Here is a 9,063-nt window from a genome sequence, read left to right as displayed (position 1 = left end):
ACCCCAGAATAGTTGCCTTTTCTAGAGATTCCAAAGCACCCCCAAACAGTACCTTTTCTCTTGGGAAGGTATTAAAGGGGATAGAGAGCAACTTTGGCCCCCAGTAGACTGGGGTCAAATCCCAGCTCTACCACATAAACATAAAAGCTATTAGCATATCATCTCTCTGAGCTTTAGCATATTATCTTTCTGACCCTCCGTCTCTTTATCTGTAAGTCAGAGATGGCGGTGCAGGACCAGACTTTACCTGGCCCACAGAAAACACTTAAAGCATTATGTTTATTTGCATCACTACTTTCTCCTTCTGTTCTATCCCTGGCCTTCCTCACCCTTGCTCCCCACCCCCACCGACTTCCAGCTCATTGCTTTAGCTCCGAGAAGCACAGGACATGGTGTGACGTTGTGTAGGAAGCAGAACTCCGACAAGAGCTGGGTGTAGCTCCTGGATGTTCTGTATGTGTGTGAGAGAGCTGGGGCTGGGGAAGGGAATAAAATCATAGAAACTGGGGAGACTCCTTCTTTTCCTGGCCTGACCGTGGGGTGTGTTGGCAGAGTCGGGTATGGAGAGGGGCAGAGGTTGCAAACCCAGATCTGGAGAGTCTCGGTCTGATGGGATACAGTTGCTGGAGTCAAGGAGACACCAGTCTGATAGGGGAACATGATACGGTCCTCCATCCAGGTCTGAAGCAGGGCAATGGGGTCTCTTCCTTCAGGCATCTCCTAGTTTGGTGGAGCCAGTTTGGTGGGAGGTAGAACAAAGAGAGCAGACCAGTCCCCAGGAATCTCATGGGGGCAACACTGTCAAGAACTGTAAAGAGTCTAAAATTTTACCCTACTTGCAAGTTAGCCTGCTGTACTTTCATGGGTGCTGCCAAAAAAACATGAGACTCCTGGGTTGGAGATAAAGGACCTCATTGCTCAAGGCACAGCAGCATCAGCATACCTGTGTCATCTCCTCTTGGACCACTGTCCCAAGGGTGCTATAGGGATGGGTGCCAGGGAATACCTGCATATGCAGTCATTTGCATTATAAGAGGAACCCTGAGCTTAGGGAACCCTAATCTTTTATACTGGGCAGTAACCAAACCTCTTCTTTGCTCCAGAAAAAGACACTATCTCTACTTCCAAGGTTGTTCACTATATAAACACCCTTGAAAAGTCAGTACCTCTGCTTGCAAGACATGCAAAAATAGGAAAGACCCATGCAGAACTGTCTCCCCCAAAAAACCCCATTTTCCTTACATTTACTAAAAGAGCCTATAGCCACCTTGGCTTTTTTTTTTTTTTTTTAAATAATGTGGTAGCATGCACATTACTTTTTTTGAATTTTATTTTATTTTTTTATACAGCAGGTTCTTATTAGTCATCAATTTTATACACATCAGTGTATACATGTCAAACCCAATCACCCAATTCATCACACCACCACCCCCAGCCCCCGCCGCTTTCCCCACTTGGTGTCCATACGTTTGTTCTCTATATCTGTGTCTCACTTTCTGCCCTGCAAACCGGTTCATCTGTACCATTTTTCTAGATTCCACATATATGCATTAATATACGATATTTCTTTTTCTCTTTCTGACTTACTTCACTCTGTATGACGGTCTCTAGATCCATCCACATCTCAACAGATGACCCAATTTCGTTCCTTTTTATGGTTAATATTCCATTGTATATATGTACCACAGCTTCTTTATCCATTCATCTGTCAATGGGCATTTAGGTTGCTTCCATGACCTGGCTATTGTAAACAGTGCTGCAATGAACATTGGGGTGCATGTGTCTTTTTGAATTACGGTTTTCTCTGGGTATATGCCCAGTAGTGGGATTGCTGGATCATATGGTAATTCTATTTTTAGCTTTTTAAGGAACCTCCATACTGTTCTCCATAGTGGCTGTATCAATTTACATTCCCACCAACAGTGCAAGAGGGTTCCCTTTTGTCCACACCCTTTCCAGCATTTGTTGTTTGTAGATTTTCTGATGATGCCCATTCTAACTGGAATGAGGTGATACCTCATTGTAGTTTTGATTTGCATTTCTCTAATAATTAGTGATGTTGAGCAGCTTTTCATGTGCTTCTTGGCCATCTGTATGGTATGTTTTCTTTGGAGAAATGTCTATTTAGCTCTTCTGCCCATTTTTGGATTGGGCTGTTTGTTTTTTTAATATTGAGCTGCATGAGGTGTTTATATATTTTGGAGATTAATCCTTTGTCCGTTGATTCATTTGCAAATATTTTCTCCCATTCTGAGGGTTATCTTTTCGTCTTGTTTATGGTTTTCTTTGCTGTGCAAAAGCTTTGAAGTTTCATTAGGTCCTTTTGTGTGTGTGTGTGTGTGTGTGTGTGTGTGTGGTACACGGGCCTCTCACTGCTGTGGTGTCTCTCGTTGCAGAGCACAGGCTCCAGACGCACAGGCTCAGCAGCCATGGCTCATGGGCTCAGCCGCTCCACGGCGTGGGATCTTCCCAGACTGGGGCACGAACCCGTGTCGCCTGCATCGGCAGGCAGACTCTCAACCACTGCACCACCAGGGAAGCCCCCCATTTTTTAATTTTTGTTTTTATTTCCATTACTCTAGGAGGTGGATCAAAAAAGATCTTGCTGTGATTTATGTCAAAGAGTGTTCTTCCTATGTTTTCCTCTAAGAGTTTCATAGTGTCCAGTCTTACATTTAGGTCTAGAATCCATTTTGAGTTTATTTTTGTGTATGGTGTTAGAGAGTCTTCTAATTTCATTCTTTTACATGTAGCTGTCCAGTTTTCCCAGCACCACTTATTGAAGAGACTGTCTTTTCTCCTTTGTATATCCTTGCCTCCTTTGTCACAGATTAGCTGACCATAGGTGCGTGGGTTTATATCTGGGCTTTCTATCTTGTTCCATTGATCTATATTTCTGTTTTTGTGCTAATACCATATTGTCTTGATTACTGTAGCTTTGTAGTATAGTCTGAAGTCAGGGAGTCTGATTCCTCCAGCTCTGCTTTTTTTCCCTCAAGACTGCTTTGGCTATTCGGGGTCTTTTGTGTCTCCATACAAATTTTAAGATATTTTGTTCTAGCTCTGCAAAAAATGCCATTGGTAATTTGATAGGGATTTCACTGAATCTGTAGATTGCTTTGGATAGTACAGTCATTTTCACAATATTGATTCTTCCAATCCAAGAACATGGTATATCTCTCCATCTGTTGGTATCATCTTTAATTTCTTTCATCAGTGTCTTATAGTTTTCTGCATACAGGTCTTTTGTCTCCCTAGGTAGGTTTATTCCTAGGTATTTTACTCTTTTTGTTGCAATGGTAAGTGGGAGTGTTTCCTTAATTTCTCTTTCAGATTTTTCATCATTAGAATATAAGAATGCAAGAGATTTCTGTGCATTAATTTTGTATCCTGCAACTGTACCAAATTCATTGATTAGCTCTAGTAGTTTTCTGGGGGCATGTTTAGGATTCTCTATGTATAGTATCATGTCATCTGCAAACAGTGACAGTTTTATTTCCTCTTTTCCGATTTGTATTCCTTTTATTTTTTTTACTTCTCTGATTGCCATGGCTAGGGCTTCCAAAACTATGTTGAATAATAGGGGTGAGAGTGGACATCCTTGTCTTGTCCCTGATCTTAGAGGAAATGCTTTCAGTTTTTCACCATTGAGAATGATGTTTGCTGTGGGTTTGTTGTATATGGCCTTTATTATGTTGAGGTAGGTTCCCCCTATGCCCACTTTCTGGAGAGTTTTTATCATAAATGGGTGTTGAATTTTGTCAAAATCTTTTTCTGCATCTATTGAGGTGATCACATGGTTTTTCTTCTTCAATTTGTTAATATGGTGTATCACATTGATTGATTTGCGTATATTGAAGAATCCTTGCATCCCTGGGTTAAATCCCACTTGATCATGGTGTGTGATCCTTTTAATGTGTTGTTGGATTCTGTTTGCTAGTATTTTGTTGAGGACTTTTGCATCTATATTCATCAGTGATATTGGTGATTTTCAGTGATTTTCTTTTTTTGTAGTATCTTTGTCTGGTTTTGGTATCAGAGTGATGGTGGCCTCTTGGAATGAGTTTAGGAGTGTTCCTTCCTCTGTAATTTTTTGGAAGAGTTTGAGAAGGATGGGTGTTAGCTCTTCTCTAAATGTTTGATAGAATTCACCTGTGAAGCCATCTGGTCCTGGACTTTTGTTTCTTGGAAGATTTTTGATCACAGCTTCAATTTCATTACTTGTGATTGGTCTGTTCATATTTTCTATTTCTTCCCGGTTCAGTCTTGGAAGGTTATACCTTTCTAAGAATTTGTCCATTTCTTCCAGGTTGTCCATTTTATTGGCATAGAGTTGCTTGTAGTAGTCTCTTAGGATGCTTTGTATTTCTGCGGTGTCTGTTGTAACTTCTCCTTTTTCATTTTTAATTTTATTGACTTGAGTTCTCTCCCTCTTTTTCTTGATGAGTCTGGCTAATGGCTTATCAATTTTGTTTATCTTCTCCAAGAACCAGCTTTTAGTTTTATTGATCTTTGCTATTGTTTTATTTGTTTCTATTTCATTTATTTCTGCTCTGAACTTTATGATTTCTTTCCTTCTGCTAACTTTGGGTTTTGTTTGTTCTTTTTTTTTTTTTTTTGAAGATGTTGGGGGTAGGAGTTTTTTATTAATTAATTATTATTATTATTTATTTTTGACTGTGTTGGGTCTTCGTTTCTGTGCGAGGGCTTTCTCCAGTTGCGGCGAGCAGGGGCCACTCTTCATCGTGGCGCGCGGGCCTCTCACTATCGCGGCCTCTCCCATTGCGGAGCATGGGCTCCAGATGCGCAGGCTCAGTAGTTGTGGCTCACGGGCCTAGTTGCTCCGCGGCATGTGGGATCCTCCCAGACCAGGGCTCGAACCCATGTCCCCTGCATTAGCAGGCAGATTCTCAACCACTGCGCCACCAGGGAAGCCCCTGTTTGTTCTTATTTCTCTAGTTCCTTTAGGTGTAAGGTTAGATTGTTTGAAACTTTTCTTGTTTCTTGAGGTAGGCTTGTATAGCTATAAACTTCCCTCTTAGAACTGCTTTTGCTGAATCCCATAGGTTTTGGATCGTCGTGTTTTCATTGTCATTTGTCTCTAGGTATTTTTTTATTTCCTCTTTGATTTCTTCAGTGATCTCTTGGTTATGTAGTAATGTATTGTTTAGCCTCCATGTGTTTGTGTTTTTTACGTTTTTTTCCCCGTAATTCATTTCTAATCTCATAGCGTTGTGGTCAGAAAAGATGCTTGATATGATTTCAATTTTCTTAAATTTACTGAGGCTTCATTTGTGACCCAAGATGTGATCCTGGAGAATGTTCCATGAGCACTTGAGAAGAAAGTGTAATCTGCTGTTTTTGGATGAAATGTCCTATAAATATCAATTAAATCTATCTGGTCTATTGTGTCATTTAAAGCTTCTGTTTCCTTATTTATTTTCATTTTGGATGACCTGTCCATTGGTGTAAATTAGGTGTTAAAGTTCCCCACTATTATTGTGTTCCTGTCAATTTCCTCTTTTATAGCTGTTAGCAGTTGCCTGATGTATTGAGGTGCTCCTATGTTGGGTGCATATATATTTATAGTTGTTATATCTTCTTCTTGGATTGATCCCTTGATCATTATGTAGTGTCCTTCCTTGTCTCTTGTAACATTCTTTACTTTAATGTTTATTTTATCTGATATGAGTATTGCTACTTCAGCTTTCTTTTGATTTCCATTTTCATGGAATATCTTTTTCCATCCCCTCACTTTCAGTCTGTATGTGTCCCTAGGTCTGAAGTGGGTCTCTTGTAGACAGCATATATATGGGTCTTGTTTTTGTATCCATTCAGCAAGCCTGTGTCTTTTGGTTGGAGCATTTAATCCATTCATGTTTAAGGTAATTATCGATCTGTATGTTCCTATGACCATTTTCTTAATTGTTTTGGGTTTGTTTTTGTAGGTCCTTTTCTTCTCTTGTGTTTCCCACTTAGAGAAGTTCCTTTAGCATTTGTTGTAGAGCTAGTTTGGCGGTGCTGAATTCTCTTAGCTTTTTCTTGTCTGTAAACCTTTTGATTTCTCCCTCGAATCTGAATGAGATCCTTGCCGGGTAGAGTAATCTTGCTTGTAGGTTCTTCCCTTTCATCACTTTAAGTATATCATGCCACTCCTTTCTGGCTTGTAGAGTTTCTGCTGAGAAATCGGCTGTTAACCTTATGGGAGTTCCCTTGTATGTTATTTGTCATTTTTCCCTTGCTGCTTTCAATAATTTTTCTTTGTCTTTAATTTTTGCCAATTTGATTATTATGTTTCTCAGCGTGTTTCTCCTTGGGTTTATCCTGTATGGGACTCTCTGCACTTCCTGGACTTGGGTGGCTATTTCCTTTCCCATCTTAGGGAAGTTTTCGACTATAATCTCTTCAAATATTTTCTCGGTACTTTCTCTCTCTTCTCCTTCTGGGACACGTGTAAATCAAGTGTTGTGTTTAATGTTGTCCCGGAGGTCTTTTAGGCTGTCTTCATTTCTTTTTATTCTTTTTTCTTTATTCTGTTCTGCAGCAGTGAATTCCACCATTCTGTCTTCCAGGTCACTTATCCGTTCTTCTGCCTCAGTTATTCTGCTATTGATTCATTCTAGTGTATTTTTCATTTCAGTTATTGTATTGTTCATCTCTGTTTGTTTGTTCTTTAATTTTTCTAGGTCTTTGTTAAACATTTCTTGCATCTTCTTGACCTTTGCCTCCATTCTTTTTCTGAGGTCCTGGATCATCTTCACTATCATTATTCTGAATTCTTTTTCTGGAAGGCTGCCTATCTCCACTTCATTTAGTTGTTTTTCTGGGGTTTTATCTTGTTCCTTCATCTGGTTCATAGCCCTCTGCCTTTTCATCTTGTGTATCTTTCTGTGAATGTGGTTTTTGTTCCACGGGCTGCAGGACTGTAGTTCTTCTTGCTTTTGCTATCTGCCCTCTGGTGGATGAGGCTATCTAAGAGGCTTGTGCAAGTTTCCTGATGGGAGAGACTGGTGGTGGGTAGAGCTGGCTGTTGCTCTCGTGGGCAGAGCTCAGTAAAACTTTAATCCGCTTGACTGCTGATGGGTGGGGCTGGGTTCCCTCCCTGTTGGTTGTTTGGCCTGAGGCGACCCAACACTGGAGCCTGCAGGCTCTTTGGTGGGGCTAATGGCAGACTCTGGGAGGGCTCACTGGCAAGGAGTGCTTCTCAGAACTTCTTCTGCCAGTGTCCTTGTCCTCATGGTGAGCCACAGCCACCCACTGCCTCTGCAGGAGACCCTCCAACACTAGCAGGTAGGTCTAGTTCAGTCTCCCCTGGGGTCACTGCTCCTTCCCCTGGGTCCTGATGCACACACTACTTTGTGTGTGCCCTCCAAGAGTGGAGTCTCTGTTTCCCCCAGTCCTGTCAGAGTCCTGCAATCAAATCCCGCTAGCCTTCAAAGTCTGATTCTCTAGGAATTCCTCCTCCCATTGCCGGGCCCTCAGGTTCGGAAGCCTGACGTGGGGCTCAGAACCTTCACTCCAGTGGGTGGACTAATGTGGTATAAGTGTTCTCCAGTTTGTGAGTCACCCACTCAGCAGTTATGGGATTTGATTTTATTGTGATTGCGCCCCTCCTACCATCTCATTGTGGTTTCTCCTTTGTCTTTGGATGTGGGGTAACGTTTTTGGTGAGTTCCAGTGTCTTCCTGTCAGTGATTGTTCAGCAGTTAGTTGTGATTCTGGTGTTCTCACAGGAGGGAGTGAGAGCACGTCCTTCTACTCTGCCATCTTGGTTCAGGCTCCTACTTTTTTAAAAAATTAATGAATTTTTTTGGCTGTGTTGGGTCTTCATTGCTGAGCACGGGCTTTCTCTAGTTGCAGCGAGCAGGGGTTACTCTTCATTGTGGTGCGAGGGCTTCTCATTGCAGTGGCTTCTCTTGTTGTGGAGCACAGGCTCTAGGCGTGTGGGCGTCAGTAGTTGTGGCATGTGGGCTCAGTAGTTGTGGCTCGTGGGCTCTAGGGTGCAGGCTCAGCAACTGTGGCACACGGGCTTAGTTGCTCCATGGCATGTGGGATCGTCCTGGACCAGGGCTCGATCCCGTGTCCCCTGCATTGGCAGGCAGATTCTTAAACTGCACCACCAGGGAAGTCCCAACCACCTTGGTTCCTGATTGCAAAATTCAAAAGCTTACTCTGGCTAAGTTAAAGAAAAAAAATAGAGCTCACAGAATGGCTGGAAGACTTGACAATTGGAAGTCAGGTTCTCTCTCTGGGGCTGGGCTCATCTTCCCTAATTTCAAGAAAGCCCTACCTAATACCTGAAAATAGGATTTTATTAGCAAGAATGGAAAAGAAATAGCTCCTCTGTATTGGGGTAACCAGTCTCTAGAATGGCTCCCAATGACCCTTGTCTCCTGGTATTCACACTCTTACGTAGACCCTTCCCAAATGAAATAAGGCCAACCTGGGTAATTGATAGGATATTGTGGAAATGACAGAGTGTGACTTTCAAGGCTCGGTAATAAAAGACCCTGTGGCTTCTGTCTTGCTCTCTCACTCTAGAGAAAGCCAGCTGCCATGTCTTGAGGACACTCAAGCAACCCTATGGAGAGGTTCATTACACTCAGGAACTCAGGCCTCCTGCCAGCTTCAGTTTTCTTGTTTCCTCATCCATAAAATGGGTACAACAATCATCATCTTGATGCCTTTAAAAGGTAATTGAGGGACTTCCCTGGTGGTCCAGGGGTTAAGACTCTGCGCTCCCAACGCAGGGGTCCCGGGTTCTATCTCTGGTCAGAGAACTAGATCCCACAGGAATGCTGCAACTAAGTGTTCTCATGCCACAATGAAGATCCCACATGCTACAACTAAGACCCAATGCAGTGGAAGGAAGGGAGGGAGGAAGGAAGGAAGGAAGGGAGGAAGGAAGGGAGGGCAGAAGAGAGAGAGAGAGAGGGAGAGAGAGAAAGACAGAATGAAAGAAAGTGAAAGAAAATTACCTTCCAAAAGGTAAAGAAAAGCCCTGCATAATCTGAGACCCCATTTCCTCTCTTCCTCGGAGTCTACCTGTCATTGCTATTCCTG

The sequence above is a fragment of the Mesoplodon densirostris genome, chromosome 18 (genome assembly GCF_025265405.1).
Source record: "Mesoplodon densirostris isolate mMesDen1 chromosome 18, mMesDen1 primary haplotype, whole genome shotgun sequence".
In the NCBI taxonomy this organism is placed as follows: domain Eukaryota; kingdom Metazoa; phylum Chordata; class Mammalia; order Artiodactyla; family Ziphiidae; genus Mesoplodon; species Mesoplodon densirostris.
The sequence above is the reverse complement of the archived record's forward strand: the minus strand, read 5'-3'. Positions refer to the sequence as shown.